The following is a 16507-nucleotide window of genomic DNA, read 5'->3' as shown; positions in this document are numbered from 1 at the left end:
CCTTCTCCCCCATGGTTGATTTCCACTGAGTTTTACTTCCCTCAGTGAACATGTGTGCTCACTGGGTGGATTCCACACTTCTGCAATTGTGAATGATGCTGCAAACTTCGAATGCAGGTGCCTTTTTGATGAAAAGTCTTTCTTCCTTTGAGTAAATACCCATAGGGCATTGCTAGATCGAATGGTAGCTGTACTTTTAGTTCTTTGAGGAATCCCCGTACTGTTTTCCATAGAGGTTGTAGTAATTTGCAGCCCCACCACACTGTATAAGCATTCCTTTCTCTCTGCATTCATGCCAACATCTATTGTTTGTGGACTTGTTGAAAAATGCCGTTCTAAATGGGGTTAGGTGATATCTCATTGTGGTTTTAATTATTTCCTATTGACTCTCTATTCCAATTGCAATGTTCTATCCAGAATTTTCTCCAAGCCCCTTAAGCTTCCATTCACCACACACACCAATTCAAGGATCCTCTACTTTTCTTCCTTCTACCTAAGACATCTTTGCTTCTTTGATTCTTTTGTAGATATGAGAAAGTGGAGCCCCTCTTTGCTGAAGAATATGTTGCTATTCGCTCTTCTCACCTCTACAAATAGCACCTTAATTTCTTCTGTTTAATTTGCATCGTCAAATATTCAGTCTCCACTATTGCTCTGCCCTTTATTTCAGGAACTAAGAAAGGATTTAGAAAGATAATTGAAATCTTTTTGACCTCCTTTAGACAATACCTTTAGACTTTTCCCCACCAGAGCCTGATAATTTGCTGGAAAAAAAAAATGACCATTCTCTTTGCTTTAAAGGCAATTCTTTTCATTTTCCCCTTGCTGACCCTCTGCTGGAATAGCTAATAAGCTGCAGAACTAAGCAGCGGCAGACAGGAGGTATGACGACAGCTGGAAAATGACAAGCAGGCCTTGCTGATCCACAGTCAGCAGCATATCTGGAAGTGAATATGTTGCAGTGATAGTAGTCTTATCTCTTAAGAGAGATTTCCCTGTCTCTTCTAATCTCCCCCAATGCTGGGATTATTTTTATGTACAGACTAAACCGCAGTTGAGGATTATTTACTGCTTTCTATTTGGCTTTCCTTTTGGACGGCTGAAATAATTGCTTGCTTTCTCATGTCGGGACTCTGTGAACATGTGCCTATATTTTGTATCTACCTCAGTGACCTTTACACCGGGTTACGTATTAAAATATTTTTTTTTTACTATTTTGTATGTCTTATACATTTCTTCTTCATCTGGGAATTCCTTATCTTTATCCCCAAAATAGAAGAAATAGCATATTTTGAAAACTAATTACATAGCACATTTGCAAAATATGTTCCCATACTTAGTCTGATTTAAGCCTCACACTAAACTTACTGGGTCTATTATTACTTCCATGTTATGAATGAGGATATTGATGCAGGGAGAGGCTCGGGTCCTCGCTGGTGGGTTTCTGTGCCTCACGGTTCCTGTTCTTGGACGCTGAGTCCCTTGCTCCACATTTCTGCTTTAAACATGCTGGAGATGCAGTAGGCTTTCCAGATGAGTTGCTGGGATAAGTGAACTTTCAGGTTTGTTCTAATCTGGATGTCTCTGGTTCTCTCTTGATTATAGTGCAGCAGTGTTAGGCAATCAATGTAATTGTCCTAGCTGAATGAAAGAGTAGCTGAGAGAGTAAATTACTACTTTCAGCAATTATTTTTTAATATATTCTATTTTTATTGATTGGGAAAGAAATCCCAAGGTCCTCAAGGGAAAAGTGTGTATTTATTTGTATTTAGAGTTCAGTAGTAAAGTGCATGGGCCATGTACTGGTGGATGAGTTTGGGAAAGTTACTTCACCTTCCTGTGCCTTAGCTCCTAATACATAATATGAGACAAATAACATACTATCTATAGAGTTTTTGTGAAGTTCAAATGTGTATACACATGTCAAGTGCTTAGAGTAGCACCTAAGTACATAATAAATTCTCAATAAACACCAGCCGCTGTTGCATTTGGTAAAAACAGTAAAGCTGTGTAAGGAGGTTGTCCCTTTTAAGAATAGTTACTATCAATCTACATATAGCTTAAAGCTGCTTATAGTATCTGACCATTTATTATTTGCAAAACACTTTATATGCACTATATATGTGTATATATACACACACTCCTTTGACCCAAATTATCAGATAGTAACAATTATTATCACAATTTAAAAGATGAGGAAACGGAGGTAAAAGGAGGTTATTTAACTTACTTAAGCATGATTGATAAAAATTATGTAGGAGAAACTTAAACAGGTTTGTCTGAAGACAGGCAATATGTCTGACTAATACACTAAACCTTTATGGTCTCAGTTGTAGATTAAGCACTGACTAAACAAAATTGGATGCCTTTTAAGTGCAATTGGGAATGATATCTCAGAGCTACACCTGGATTTCATTTTTATTGTAAGCAAACATTTTATATTACGTACCTTGATAAGCCACCAGAATGATCAGCAAGATTATATTAATGAAAGTAGAGCCTTGCATTGAGTATTTACTATGAGCACCTTTACTTTCTTTCTCTCATTTAAAGCTCTCAGCAGAGGCTGGAGTACATGGGGACTGTGCCACGCCCCTAACCATATGTTTCGCCACCTTGCTCTTCATGCTGTAGACGAATAAGCAGGAAGCATGCAAAGAGCATCTTGTAAAAGAGCGTGCACAAAAACATGTTTGGAGATCTTTGTTCTTTGTTCTTTCCAGAGTAAATATCATCAATAGGAGGAAAAATATTTAAAACACATATGGGGGGGAGAAAAATAAAAACTACAGGAGTGTCAATTACAAATGATTATTTTCAAAAACAAAATCTTCTAGATTTTAACTAATTTATCACAGAGATAAAGCAATACAGTTTCATGCCTCATAACAATTTAATAAATATTACTAAAATATGGCAACTGCCACCACGGCTCATTAGCAAGCTGTTTGTGTAATATAAAGTTATCCAGAATTGTTTTGGGGAGTTGGTTTGTCAATGTAATGCACACAGTAATCTCTGAAGAAAGTCAGGAACATATGGTCCATGCTCATCAGCTAGCCCCAGGGGACTGCACCAGAATCTCTCTTCTTACAACTACATGACATTGAGAGGAGAGATCCAAAGAAGATCAGGGGAAAAAAATGGGTGGGAAGAGAAACATTGATTACTCAAACCGTAAAATCGCACTTGGAAGTGTAAATCAAGAATCACAAAGTTAACATTTTCAAGGAATCTGTTAAAATACAAGTTGAACATTGCAGCATTGGAAATCTTCAGAATATAAATCCTGAATCTTGGCATAGAGCTAAAATTAATCATTTCAGCAACAGCAGTAAAATGCCACATGTAGCATGCTACTGGCCAACATATTTACCAAAATCAAAATTCCTTTGAACATATTTTCAATGTTTGATATTCTGAAGTTTACATACATATTAAACCATCTCTCTCAAAAGGAACACGACATATTTTCTAATTTTAAGAGGCATATCTTTTTCCAATTAAACCGGTTTGAGTAGGCAACTGTAGAGTTAACAACATCTGTCAGTGATCACTTGAATAAGTAGAATTATATATTTTAAAGATTATGTTTATTTAATAATCATCCCTGCTCCCTGTAACTGGGCAATCAGAAAGTCTTTGTCTGGTTTTGCCCAAAAATAGGGCCACTACATTTTTGATACCTATAACAGCGCAAGATAATATCTGACTATTAGAGCAATACAATGATGATGAAGTATTTTGCATTTCTTGGGTGCTTTCTTAATTTAAATATTATCTCAGATGTAAATTTTTAGGACAGTACAATAAGAGGCTTATGAATTCATTGTTTTTGGTTATTTGGAAAAAATTCTAAGATATTATTCGATCAATTTTACACTTATATTCTTTGCTTTAATTTTCTCTAAAATCCTTTTAGTTTCATATTACGTCACAAATCTGGATAAGCTGCAGCTCCAACCCTCTCCCCCATGCAGAGTCAATCTTGGGTCATTTGATGCATGTGGTTTTATGACAATTTCCTAAGTAATGCCATTGATGCAAAAAAAAAAGAGAGACATATTTTTGAAAGCTAAAATAATAACTATGCAGTCATTTCCATCAAAATGCATGCTTATTCAAGCAGGAGTGGGATTAGGATATATATTATGCATATATAAAGAATATTTTTCTGTGAAAATAAATGAAAGAGAAGTAGCAGGGAGAAAGTTAAAATAGCATTACAACATATTGAGACGAGAGGCTTTTCATAGAGAAATTTAAAAGAAAACATTAGAATTGCCAAATATAAAGACTTTTAAGATAGAGAGTTAATATTACATTTATTTAGACTTTTGAGGCTTGGCCAGATTCTTCTCAATGAGTCTATTTTAAGGTGAAGTCATTAAAGGCTGGCTCCCATCTCACAGATATTATTTGAAGTTGTTTATGTGGAAACAGCCTGTCTCATGTGATTGCACTGTGAATCTCTCCAGCTAGAAGGTGGCTATGTGACTTGAAATTTAAATATAAAGCAAATTCAATCAGGTGCCAGGGTGCCAGCCTGCTGGACTGCCATGTTGGGAGGAGGAAGGGGTGGAGGGCAGGGACTGGAATGGAGATTGGAATGTGTGAAAGGGAAGACTTCAAACTTTGGGCCTGGAAGAGCACAGGGTGCCACAAGAAGCAATGTGTTGGGCTGAATAATTCATGATGCAGTACTAATTTTGACTCTTGAGAAAATTGCTTTCTCACTGTGCCAGAAGCTCAGTAATGAGACCAAAAATCAAAAAGGAAGCTAAATGGAAGGGGAAAAACACCCTAAGTCAACACCATATCAAATTGACTACCTGTTTAAGGTTGCAAGTATTGTCAAAACATATGAATAGACATTTTAAACCTTACTTAAAATTGAGTAAATTTATGCACACACTGATTTTTGAACAACAATAGGTAAATATTATATGAATATTTTCAAGAATAGCTCCTTGATATAAATGCAAAAACTTCCAGCAAGGAAATAAAGATTTGTGTGTCATTGGGACATGGTAAAACAAGCTGCGTATCTTGGTATAGTGTAATAGATCCATCATCATTTTGTACTTACAGAATCATATGGCTACCAGAAATGACCTTTCAAGCTAATTAACAGAACTGCCATAAATACGGAACTTGATAAATGTTAATATTTATTGGATTCCTAAAATCCAGATGGTCTTCCGTGTCTTCCCGTTTCCTTTGGTATATGAAATTAAAGTAAAATACAACCTTAGGCATGCTATCACATGTTCATTTAATTATTTGCTTTGATGATTAGAAGGAATTATGAGTTATTTTTAAAGAAAAGCCACTGAATGACTTTTAAGCCATTAACCAAGCTTTAAATTATCAGATTTCCACTCAGATAAAACAGCATTTAGAATTTTGGTCCAGGAATTCTTTTCTTTAAAAAGAGTTCAAACAGCTCTTCATCAGAAAAACGCAGGGGAGAATGAAGATGTTTGAGATGCAATCTTTCTCCTCTCATTTTGTATGCTTTGTTTTCGAGGGAAAATTCAGATATTGCTCCAAGGAGTAGAAAGGCATTCTTGGCAGATAACTACAACCCCATAGAGGCTGAATAAGCTTACATGGGACTCACACTCTCAGATAGCCAAGATAGTCTCCCAGGACAGAGCTGGATTTCCAAAATTCACCTCTGACAAAGATGAGGATTTTTCTGTAGTGGTTTGCACTATTGTATGGGGCTGAAGAGACACTTCTTCAGGACTAGCTGGAACTGATGGTTAAAATCTAGAGGGCCACAAGCAATACAAAGTAAAATTCAGTCGAGTGCAAAGCCTTCCACTTAGTGTGACGTGGTATTTCATTTGCTTCACTTACTCTACTTACTAGTTCTTTGACCTTGGGTAAGTCATTTCACTTTGCTTGGCTTCCATTTCCTCATACGTAAAATGATCATTTTACTACTAATGTTAGTTGAACCATATGAAATTGCTGATATTTGACTGACCTATAAAAAAAACAATTTCACATGATTCAAACTAACAAATATTCCTGATATGTGTTCTGAGGATCAAAAGAGAAGCTCATTGTACATAAACATACGCCTGTTAAATGTGTCCTCTTCCTGCTCTAGTTACATCATCTGCTGAACATTTTGTGGCAACTCAATGAGATAAGATTTGAAATGTAAGTGGTAGCACTCAATAAAAGTCAGTTTCCTCCACTGTGATTCCAAGCACTTTAATTTCAGCCACTGTTTGAAACTTAACACTTTTATGGTGTTTTACAGCTTAGAAAGTACTTTCACATAAATTATTTGATTTTTATAACTCAACGATAAGAAAATGGAGATTCCAAAGAAGTTGTCACATGGGCTGGATTATCCAGACAGCTAATGGGATCTTGCATGTTACTTAGCATATGGTCCTTGCCCAATACTGATGACTCTGAATTAATAAAACATTTAGCCTGGAAAGCAAAGTGGACATGTAGACGTGTCAGTGTCTAGTCTGTCAATCAAAAACAATTCGATCACTGGTCTTCAAATGTTTTGACCACACAACCTTATATGTGATAATATATGGAACATCAAATATGTGTGGTTTTCTTCATCTATAAATTATCTATGCATGACAGAAGTAATATCCTTTATACATTATAAAACACACATGAACAGTGAAGCTTTTTAAAAATAAATATTTAAAAATAAATATATTGCAAATCTTGGTACTTTTTGCCTGTATCCCAAAGGATTGCACGGTTAGACTGTTGAAATGAAGATGTTATTAACAGAGAGTGGTGGATTTCCATAGGCTCCATTGCTCAGGCTATGCTGCTGGTTACCAGAACTAAGACAGCTTTGGTATTTGTGATCAGGTCAGACGGCTTCTGAACTTCATGAAGCTAGAGCATGAACATGCAGCTCATAGGGAGGGCACAGGTAGGGTGACGATGAGAAGGAGCCTTATTTGGAGTCAGAGGTCTTGCCACCCAACATTGTGATGTCATGTAAGGCATGCGTTTTCTCAACCTCAGTTTCCTCAATATGGGCTTACACTGGGAGTACGAAAGAATGAAATAAAGGTTGAGCATCCCTAACGTGAAAACCTGAAATATCAAATGCTCCAAAATCTGAAACTTTTTGAGTGCTGACATTGCTGCCACAAGTGGAAAATTCCACACCTGACCTCACGTGATGGGCCATGGTCAAAACTTTGAACAAAGTTATTAAAAATGTTGTATAAAATCATCTTCAGGCTATGTGTATAAGATATATATGAAAAATAAATGAGTTTCCTGTTTATACTGAGGCCCCATCTCTGAGATATCTCATTGTTTATATATAATTGTGTATATGCAAATATTCCAAAATCTGAAAAAGTTCTAAATCTGAAGCACTTTTGGTCCCAAGCAATTCAGATAAGATATATTCAACCCATATTGTATTGAAAGCACTTCCTAATCTATAATATACTATAAAATATAAAGTATTTTATTGCATTTGTGTAGATTGTTTATCCCAGCATCTTGGGCACAGTAGGCAAACAGTATGGGTCTGGTGAATAAATGAGCAAAACTGTTAGAACATATTACCTTACTATGTCACTTAGGCTGTTTCCAGAAACAGAAAAGCCACCAAAATATGTTTTTAGAACAAGGTTTTTTGTTTTGTTTTCATTTCAAATAATGAGGATCTGGAGGTAAGTAGCACCAGAGCCAACTAATGCAAGTGCGCAAAGCCATTGCTAAGGACCTTGGTTCTTTCTGTCTTCCCAGTGAGCCATGCAGAGCCAGTGGACTCTTTCTCTTTGGCTGGATCTACTCAGTTTCCAAAATGCTAGCACAGTTCCAAGAAGCTATGGAGATGGCAACATCCAGAGGCATTGAAAAGAGAAGATTCTGTTCTTACAATTTTTTTTTTTTTTGCCTTTTAAAAAAGGAGGCCAAGTATTCACTGAGGCTCCCTTCTTCTTAGGCTCAGTGGCTGGTGTTATGTAACAACCCATTTTGTTCACCGGTCCAGGACAAGAGCAATGATGCTAATAGGGTTTATTTAGCTTATTTGAGGTTCATGGCTTAGAACTGAAGAAGAGGCCAAGCCTCCCCTGAAACCTAACGAGTTTTATATTCAAGAAGGAAGAATAGCTGTGGCCGTCAGGTTAACAGCCAATAGTGCCGCTTCACCAGGCTTTCCTGGGCTGCCACTAGTCTGAGCAGGTGTCCACTCTCCTGCAGTGATAGGACCACCCAATATGGTGACTAATGCAGGTATTTGATTCCATTCCATCACATATTTTGCATATTCATTTTTGTTTTTATTTTTGGCAAAGGCCTTCATTTCAAAATGACTTCTTCACCTATTCTTCAGATGCTAGTCCAAAAAAATAAGATCAGGAAAGTAAAAATGTAGACTTTCTGTTTTCTCTAGCTACAGCATCATTAATCTCACTTACCTTACTGATGTTTGTGGAGTCTTGCTCATCTCCCCCTCGGCCCACCACCATGGCAAATACCAGTAAATACTTATGTCTAAAGAAGGCCCTTATTAATGTGAAGTTAATTAAGAACCTATGTTTCTGACACTTATTATAGTGAGTAGAAATTAATTTTTTCAAGTCCAGTAAAATTTCATTAAGCAATAAACTTTTACCTCTTCTAATAAGACATGTGAATAATTATGAGAAATAATTTGCTGTATTTCTAGGATAAATTTAATAATAGGTCAGATGAGCAAAAATGGCTAGAAATCAAATTTTAATACAGAATTTCTCAGGTGATAGCAAATGGGACAATATGGTTTATAGGTAACATTTTAATTTTAGATCATTTAAAATATTCAGACTTCATTCTTCTAGTTTCACTTAACTTCTTGCTTTTTTTTGTTTGGCATCCTCTGAAACTTTATATGCTAGAGGTCTCTCCTCCAGCTACTCCTTTTTCATCTCCAATTCGAAATTTATTTATTTTTCATCAGTAATGATCAATGCTACAAGTCTGATTAATATGAGCACTGTGTATTTGTGGGTGTGTGTTTATGTGTATGCACATGAATTTTAGGACAGTTTTCTGCAGAATCATCTTCTGTCACTATTTTTCAAACCATTACTATGACAAGCCAAGGTGTTTTGAATAAATTATGTCATTTATGGCTGAAGCAGGCATTTGCTTTTCAATATTATACATCCCAATTTATGCCAGACAGACTTCTAATGACAATACCAACTAACTTATACCTTAGACTTTAAAACTCTGTTTTACATTTTTTAAAATGTGGTATTTCTAATATTCTATGGGCCCATGTATTTGTGCTTCTAAGAAATCTGATAATTATCTATATTCAGCACTTTATAAATAAGTAAAATAATATTTAATTGCATATGTAAAACATGCCAATTCCTTACTGCAATCCAACTTTGTGTATGGGTTGTCAGAAAGAATTCATGGATATTTTTGAGTATTTTATGTTTCCTGCACAAGGCCAGATAATTTTCTTTAGAACCAAGGAAAAGGAGCACTTAGAAAGTGTTTAATCAAAATTGATGATCTTGTAATTTTATATATACCCTGGAGCATGCCCTGAAATATCAGTGTTTTATAGATAAGATAGTAGAAATTAGCAAATATATCCTTGCTCTGAGATAGATATTTTATGATGTGTTCATGTGTTTTTTTGTAAATCTTAAATTTTCATCAAGCTCATAGCTATGAAACCTGTATCTGTTTCTAGTTATGCTGAAAACTAATCATCTCTGGTATATCTTCTTAATTTTTTTTTTTTAATTTCAGACTATTATGGAGGTTTTGGTTATATGGATTGCTTTTGTCCTGCTTGAGTCAAAGTTCTAAGTGTGCCCATCACCTGGATAGCATACATTGTACCCATTAGGTTTGATTTCACCCATCCTCCCCCTGCACCCTGCATGATTTCCATAGAGTTTTACTTCCATCTGTACACATGAGTGGTGATCAGTTAGTACCAATTTAATAGTGAGTACATGTGGTGTTTGTTTTTCTATTCTTGCGATACTTCACTTTGGAGGATGGTCTCTAGTTCCATCCAGATTGTTGCAAAAGGTATTACTTCATTTTTTTCAAAGCTGCATATTTCTAAATGTTTTTATCAGCATCATTTTTTGTAATCACGTTTTTTTTTTTTTTCCAGTTTAATGATTATAAGTAGGGAGAGCAACATGCCTTTTCTTTTTTTCACTAGAAAATTAATGTGAAACCCAGATTTCAGAAATCAGAATTTCTGGTCCAGTATATCATTTGGCATAAAAAGTTCTCATAGTGTGTTTTTGCAGAACACTCATACTGAGCAAATCCAGACAAAGTTAATTCTTCTGCTCATCTTGAATTAAGACAATTGTTATGCAATTCAAAGAATGAAGTTAATAAGCATATTTTTTCCAGTGAAAAGATGTTCTCTGTTAAATTTTCTATCCTGACAATGTTCATCTACCAGGAATATCTAGAATGGAACAAAAATAAAACTTAAAATCGGCAGTTTTCAATCTATGTGATGCAGTTTTGGTGAGGGTGCCTACAGAGGTGATTACCTTTGTCCCATACGTAATGTGGCGACGTCTGTGGTGGTCCCTGAGACGGTAGTTTTAGGTAGTGTGGCTGTGCATCCTGACTACCTGGGCTCCGTCACTCTTACCCAAATCTTAGCTCACATGTTCCAGTGTGGGACTTCCAGACCTTCAACATAAGGACCACATGGGAACTTGCTAGAAATTCATATTCTCAGGCTCCACCCGTGGGGCCCAGAATCTGTGCTTTTTTTTTTTTAAATGAGAAAAGCTACATTTATTTTTCTAGCAGTAAGTTTTTACAGAAAATTTTGTATAGAGGTATTAAATAAATCATAATGGAAAATACAGTATTAGTTTTTATTTAGGAAGTAGAATTTTCACTTTATCCCAATATTTTCTTCAGAGGTAGACTTTGTTTTTATTTCAATGAGTTCTTCTACTCGAGCCAGAACACTTTCAATCAAATCAAACATGAAAAGAGCTGAATGTAGGACCTTAAGCTGCATTTCAGGAGGCATATTAGGGAGATCTTCTCCACCTACAGGTATAGAACAAAGATCTTTGGTCTTCTGGACTTCTTGGCTATTTTCTTGGCTGTTCTTAATTTCTGCTTCATAATGTGCTTTGGACATATTAAGTCCTGTATGGAGAGGCTTTAAGAAATTATTTTCAATCTTTCCAAGTTCTGTCCCTAATCCACTTTGATTGTCATTGTCATTATCTTTGATAACCAAATACCTCAATAAATTTAATGAAGCCGTAATCCTATCTGAGTTTTTCAATAAATCTGTTTCAGCACCCTCTGGGAGAAAGAGTAGCAAATCTTGAAGGGAAATCAGCTGTGGTCCTGTAAACCATTTGTTGTTATGTGTTCCCTTTAATGATATGTCAGTTTGATTTTTGATATTTTGAATAATAAAGGCCTCCACACCTGAGTGATTACTTGTATTCAATAAGCACCTAAATGACGTATATTTGCCTTGTGAATCCAACTTGTTAATATACAACTGAAGCATAGCTAAACTCTTTTTCCTCAATGTCTCAATGGGGCAAAGTGTCATTACTTTGACTAAGCCCTGAGGTACAGTAAGAAAACTCTTGATTTCTAAGTACTGGTGAAGTAGACTGTTGTGTTCTATTCTCAATAAACCATTCTCCAGCAGATCCAATCCTTTGGGGAAACAGACTCTTCTGTTCTTTCCAAGAAGACTTCAATATGCCCCATATTAAACTGCAAAAGGTACAATGGGCTTAAGACCATTGAAAGCTGATCAACACTGATGCCCTGTACAAATACTAGATATGCCAGGGAAGCCATAGAGTCTGCTAATTGTTTGTCTTCTTCTTCCTCAAATTCAAGGTAATCCCAAGTCCTCTTTTTCCATCCATGATTAAAAATCATTTTGGAGAAAGTGTGTCCAATTGCTGATAAAAAACCTATTATTTCAGATGCAAAATACCTTAAAGAATCATTTCCAGCTTCTTCAAATTGTTCAAGGAATTGTGCCATCAGCAAAGGGCATTTCAAGCTTTTGAAACAAAATTTCAGTAATTCATCTTTTAACTTTTCATTTTCATCTTCCAGTGAGTTTTGTCTTCAATGACTTCTTCCACAAAAGGTTTGGTGAACTCTATTAAGGCCTTGCAGCATTAACAAAGCCCATAGTCATCTGTTTGTATTTGTTCTTTTGAATATGGAAGAGGAATAAGAGATGGCTGACTCCAAAGGGTAGACAATGCTAGTCCAACTGAATATGCCTTGTTGTGAAGTTTCTGAATCACTGTTTGTAATGGCTGAAGTAAAAGAAGGATAATTTGGGAGATCTGTTTTCCAGAGGGCTCTTCAATCAGTTCAAGCAAACCCAACAATAATTCCTTTGGATTACATAACCGTACCAATAAATCAAGCATCAAAAAATAAACTTTTATCTCATCATCTTCTTTATCATTCCTTAAAAGACGTCGAACAACAGGACCAACAAGATTCCAGCCCATATTCTTGATGATGACCTTATTCTTCTCATTTTGAATAATTTCTAATAGCTGGTCTATGTGCCCTTCTTCTGTGCATCTTTGGCCAGCTAACTGAAATAGGCCAAAATCTTCTTCTTTAAAGTCTTATTCTCCTAGGATTTGACATCTCTTTATTATGGATTGAAGTTCCCCCACAGCCATTCCTAGTTGTTCTTCTTAGTTTTGATGCTGAAACATACTAATATAAAACACTGTTAACTGGGGTCCTACACTTAAGCATTCATAAATTATGTTTCATTCAGCCAGACCTGGAGCCCTTCTCCAGAATCTGTGTTTTAATGTGCTCTTTCGGTGATTCTGATGCTGCCCAAAGCTTGAAAACCACTGTCCTAGCTCCTGACTTGGACATATTGCTTAACCTCTTTTCACCTAACCTTTTCCAGCTGTAACATGTCGAATATAACAGCATTTATCTCATAGGGTTATTGTGATGCATTCAAGAAAATCATGTGAAGTGAATTCTGCAAAAGTGCCTGACATATAGTTAGTACTCTTAAGATATGGAGTGCTCTGCAAAAGCAGCACACACATCTGTGTGCTCCTACATCTGAGCATGTTTGAAGACCAGCCTCTGACATCACACTTCCTTCTATCATTGTAGAAACTAAGGTTGCAAATACATGACAGCAATACACCCTTTAAAGAGTGAAATGTTATGAAAATTTTATTGTATAACATCTTTCATTAGTTTTTGTATTCCTTAAATGGCCTAAGTTGTTTTACTTACTAAATGAAATTCATTGGTATTCCACTGCAAATTCACTTTTTTTTCTACCCCCACCCTCATTTCCTACTTTTCTCATTTTCTTTTTGGCATGAATATTTTCTAGAGGACTTATTTTTCTGACATATAATAATGTCATATAATCTTAAATACCCAAAGAAAATATACTTTTGGAAAGATTGATCAACTAAAACCCATGAATATGAATGAGTGGGTCCTGTGTTTAATCTACAAGTGAGTTATCACCCCTTCTCTGCCACACAAATAGGAAGGTTAATATAATGTATTCATTAATAAGAATAAAATAATTAATGTCATTTTATGTAAAAATTTAGATCATTTCCCATACAGTTTAACAGCATAAAATTGTAGGATGAGACTTTTTTGCATAAATATTTTCCTAATTTATTCTTTTACCAACAGTATGAGAATTCACCACAAGGATTCAATCCAAGTTTGGAATAGGGTGTAATGTTTTTGTTATCCAATAAGCAACGTTTTATAATCTTAGAGACACTGGCAGGTAATGTTGGGGTCCAGTTCTGTTCAGTCATGGAAGACACAGCTCTACATTGTGGAAAATACAGCACCTACAGCATACTCCCTTCTTGAGGAGGAGTGCGTCTTTGAACTCAGAACTCTTCTTTGCAGTCCTCATTCAAGACACTCTGCAGTATAAACACTTCCAGCCTCTGGGTTTGTCTCTCACTCTTTCTCTACCTGAGCCCTCTGCTCTGGGTGGGGTTCTCCTGGTGACTCCAAGGGACTTTCTTCTGCTGTGTCTCTGCTTATGTTCTCTTCTCTACTAGAAAACCATTACCCAGCTTTACTGAGTCACTCCCATAGTCTTGTCTGCTTGTTGGATTTCACTCTGAGTTTAACAAAAGTGTTTCTTGAGGCTTTGCCTGGTGGATACTTGGAATAGTAATAAGGGCTAGAAATGGAAGTTCACGTGACTGACAGATGGGTTGGATGCATGTAGGGAAATCAAGGAGTGAGGCTTGCATTGCAAAGAATGGTTAAGGATAAAAAAAAACAAAAATCTTCAATCTATGTGTCATGTAAAAAACCTATTCAGTTTGTATATCTGGGTTTGCCCATTATTAGAATTCTTTCTCTGAGTGCTTCTTAAAACGATCAAAGACATGTTTGAGATTGTGAGAAAAAGTGATAAATTGTACTGTACATATACTAATGAAATGTGCTACATCAAAGAACATCTCGTCTTGAGCAGTCAATAAATATGACCTTAATATAGTTATGTTAATCTAGAAAATAATTTCTCAAACTCCACAATTCTTAAAATTTTGGGTTGGATAATTCTTTGGTTGTGTGGCCACCTGAACACTGTAGACTATTTAGCAGCATCGCTGGCCTCTACATACTAGATGCCAGTAGCAACATGTCTACCCCCATCCCCCAAATGTTGACAACAAAAAATGTCTCCAGACATTGTCAGATGTTCTCAGGGGAGCAGGGAATGTGGGATTCCAACTCTGTACAGTCATCCCAAGTTGAGATTCACTGGTCTAGATTATAAAAATGTTTGATACAGAAATTCAATTCTCAAAGTATTGTGAAAGATACATTCATTTTAAGGTCCATTTGTAAGGTGTAGCTATATAAATATCCATTAAACATTAGCACCTTGTGATTCAATTTTTTTTCTTTCTGCATGATTTTTTTGTGCCCTCAATATATACATATACATATAAAAATATACATATACATCCATTAGGTATATATATATATATATATATATATATATATATCTCTTCAATTTTCTAGGACCTTTACCCAAATTGTATATGATAAGAAATTAGTTCTAGCACCTCAATTGTCTTAATATTCATGTACACAATAGTCCAATGCAATAAAATGACTTTCCTTTTAATAGTTGCACATGAATAAAAACACATTTCTTGCCAAATTTCACCTCAATGCTGCAAATTCAAAGAAAAAAAGGAACAATACAGTATTTTGAGGCTGAGAGAAAAACTTAGAAATATAACAACAATAAGATATATACACACATAACTTTAATTTAATAAGGATATATCACCAGTAGAAAAAATGCATAAATTGATAGAAACCACAGCAAAAAATTCACAAGGACCAAAGTCAAACAGAAGACATGAGTAGACAAGACATACACAAAACCAATAATAAAAATTAAAATGAGATAATTATTTTATTGTTAGGATAGGAGAAAAACCAAGGGTGGGCAGATTTATGATCCTTCAATCATGTAGGCATGCATAGTATTGCTGGCATATATATATATATAAATTATATATATGTGTGTGTGTGTGTGTGTGTATATATATATAAAATGTGTGTGTGTGTGTGTGTGTGTGTGTGTATAATGTCTCCAAACCTGCTGAGTGCATTTGAATACTCTTTCCTTGCGCTTAGGACATAGTGACAAATATTTAATTAAGGCCCCTAACTATACAAACCATGTTTTCAGGTATATAGTAGGTAAAAAGCTTTCAGGAAGGTCAGCTCAAATCCAAGGTGGGGGATTCCAAATGGGGATACAAGTGTTAGGAGTGGATTTGTTTTATCTACAGGCCTAGACTGAAAAACAGCTTCTGGAAATCTTGAAGTTATCATCTATGGTAGATCATTGAAATCAAGGTTGTGACATTAAGGAAGTTCCTAAAGGAAGAAAATCCAGGAGATTTTCTTTGAGGTGGTGGTGGGGGCATTTAGCTGAGTGTGCGAGTTGTGGAGAGTATGGTGGGCTTTTATTGGAAACCTGCTTCCCTACCTTTGAAAAAACTCCTAAATATGACACCTATTTCCCAATGCCATGTGCTTTGTGCATGACATGGAACCATTTTTTATTCTTAAACGTCATTCTGGGTTTTAGTAATTTTGAAATTATAATTGTTGAAGATCATTAGGATCATTAATCCATTTTCTGTCCTCCAAATCTGCCATGTTTTCCTTATTTTTGTTTCTTTATTCTTTTCTTCTAAATTCTAGGTAAGTTTAAATTGGTCTTCCAAGTCCTTGGCATCAGTCCTGCTCTTTAGTGTCTCCAGTGTGGAATTTTATTATGATTTTCCATTGTAATCTTCTTTATGTCTCATGTTTTCTTTCAGACCCTAATGTGTAGCTTTTTTGTTGTTTTCTGTTCTCTCCATCTTACTTTTGGCTAAGTTGTATGGAAACCATGTTACTTTTGCCTTTGTATGGAAGTCATGTTGTTTATGAA

General features: G+C 35.6%; 1 protein-coding gene and 1 pseudogene across 6 annotated transcripts in view; one reads left to right on the top strand and one right to left on the bottom strand.

Annotated features, from left to right (window-relative positions):
• Window positions 1-16507, top strand: part of NRG3 (neuregulin 3) — a 1032879-nt gene that overhangs the window by 303844 nt on the left and 712528 nt on the right. The window lies entirely within an intron of this gene.
• Window positions 10820-12701, bottom strand: LOC123649777 (annotated as a pseudogene). Its single transcript, XR_006739133.1, has one exon. The product of XR_006739133.1 is annotated as a glomulin-like (transcript).

This window comes from Lemur catta, chromosome 14 (genome assembly GCF_020740605.2).
Source record: "Lemur catta isolate mLemCat1 chromosome 14, mLemCat1.pri, whole genome shotgun sequence".
Classification (NCBI taxonomy): Eukaryota; Metazoa; Chordata; class Mammalia; order Primates; family Lemuridae; genus Lemur; species Lemur catta.
The sequence above is the reverse complement of the archived record's forward strand: the minus strand, read 5'-3'. Positions and strand labels throughout refer to the sequence as shown.